Raw genomic sequence first — 2582 nt, 5'->3', positions numbered from 1 at the left:
AAATTAATTGGAGATACATCAGCAGCTGCATTATTCTTATAGCTACTGACTTTCAGCTCTATTTATAGTAGGTAGGTACTACCACCGGCACCCTCTACCGTAGATCAGATTTTTATGCACAGGGGCGGTCATTGGTCAATGAGTATATTATATTATTATTAAAGTCTACGTTTTCACTATTTTTGGCGCAGCGTTATTGCAGTTATTTGACATTGACAGCAATAGGGATTTATGCTAAAATCATAATTATTCTACGGAGACAATTCCATGAAATAAAAATGTTTACGCGTCATGCAAGGAGGTTATAATTATATAAATATAAGATGTAACCAAAAGCTTATATGTTTTGTAAGGACTGGGGTATAGATTTCAGTGTCTGGTGGTGCAGGACATACGTGCATGGTGCATGACAAGCGCGCCCAACAATTTTGGGGATTACCACTTTACCACCGGCAGGACGGAAAAAGGACGCTTTCAAACGCTTCAACTGCTATCAAAAAACCAAACATTCAGGCGTGACAAAAATATATTTTTTTTATTGAAAGTATACTCACTGTATACGTACTTATGACGAACGAAAATACTTCGCTGAATTTTGAACTGAATGCGAATCAAATACAACGTACAGTATACAACTTAAAATAATAATATTTTTAGTAAATTAAACGTCAAAATTCAAAAACGACGATCGCAACAATAATAAAAAAAATGGCTTCGATTTGCGTCGCCAACGAGATGGTTTGTTATAGGACGGATGGCCGAGTGGGGATGACGCGTGTTATAAAATAATATGGATTGAATGTAATAATATATTATGAAATTACCAATAAAGTACAAATGGACGTGGTTCCCATAATAAATAATTATATAGTAGTGGAATTTTCAGTATAATATATAGTAATAATGTATATAAGGAACAGAGTAGTGTATAATATTATAGTGTATACGTATAGGTATTATATATACATGTTATATAATTTAAAGTATGTTATTTTTATTTCTTGAATAATTACTACAATACGTCATATTATGTCAGTTTACTATTATCTAAGTTTACGTGATAACCTAATATAATAAAAAAAAAATGAATTATTTAATAACATTATTGTACTTCATCAATATTGACTAGGTATGCATTTTATATTATTACGATTGATATCACTCTTTTTTAGATTCCGGGTCTAGCGATAAATCGTAGATCCATATGCATGATTTTTTCTTATGATTATTTTACGTTCTAATTTTGACAAAAATGATCAATTATTGTAATTAAAAAAAATATAAAATGTTCTATTTGTGTAGCTATGGATTAAACATTTAAAACAACGGTTCTCATAAATAGTTCATGTACAGTAGCCAAACAATCTAAAAAATATTTATAAACACAGTGAGTTATTTTTTATGAACATTTTAAATTCAAATTTGGATGAAATTACTTATTAAAACCAATAATAACGATTTTAGTAATGTTGTTGTAATTTAAAAATTTCATTTGTGAGTATGTGAAACTTTTATATCGAGATGCACATAAACGATCGATATAAAAGCATCACTACGGCTTGCTATCGGGTTGATAAACCATTTTATTATATATCTTTATAGGTTCTATAAAGTATTAAAGTACATCACTGTTGCTTAAAATTATGAACGAATATAATTATTCGATAACTTGCTCGCGGGTCATGGTAGTATGGTATATTCAATAAATGAAAAATCGGTGGTTCGATTATAATATGGAACAATTTATTATATTATATGAAACAATTTATGATAACACACCGTTAGTTAAATAAAGTTATCATAGACTTATAGACATAGACGGAACATTAATTGTCCCGAGAACTGGGAGGAGTGGTCGTTCCAAAAGGCTTAAGATTATATCATGGGCTTTATCATAAGAGTGAGAGAAATGGCACTGTTCCGAGGACAGCCAATGCATATAGCTTTAATATCGCCTGATCCTCGTAACAAGCTCCACACTTGCACGCGTTATCATACCTAATTTTCCGTCTATTTCTATAAGTCAACGAAAATTATAGAGTTCTTTTTATTATTTATCGAACCAAAACGTCCAAAACGGGGCCTTCAATTTATTGAGCCGATAACAACATATTCATCGTATCGATAAAAGATGAAAATCGTTTATGTAACAGACAATATTTTTATCGAACCAATTTCTGTATTATCGGACCGTTAATTACTTATCGATCGTTTATGCAACCCTGAATTATAGAGTATATTACCTGTATTATATTTTATTCACAAAATAACATTTTTAAATGTAATTTTTTTGCCAAAAATGAATTTAACCAGGTATTGAGTCAATACAAATGTAATTTTGCGTCAGGTCGTTATGTGTATCTATCCTGTGGCTTAGGCGTGCAAAAAGTCATATCGACGTTTCTACAAAATGCTAATCATTTATTAGGTATTACATCCTGCTTTCTAGTTTAAATATATATATGTGTTATATCTATCCCCATATCGTGTTACTCAATATGTGATTCGTGTCTTATGATGTGGTTTTTTATATTAAATGTCAAACTTAAAATATTACTTTCGAATAATATGATAACGCTGCT

The sequence above is a fragment of the Acyrthosiphon pisum genome, chromosome X (genome assembly GCF_005508785.2).
Source record: "Acyrthosiphon pisum isolate AL4f chromosome X, pea_aphid_22Mar2018_4r6ur, whole genome shotgun sequence".
Taxonomy (NCBI): domain Eukaryota; kingdom Metazoa; phylum Arthropoda; class Insecta; order Hemiptera; family Aphididae; genus Acyrthosiphon; species Acyrthosiphon pisum.
This window is presented reverse-complemented; position numbering follows the sequence as displayed.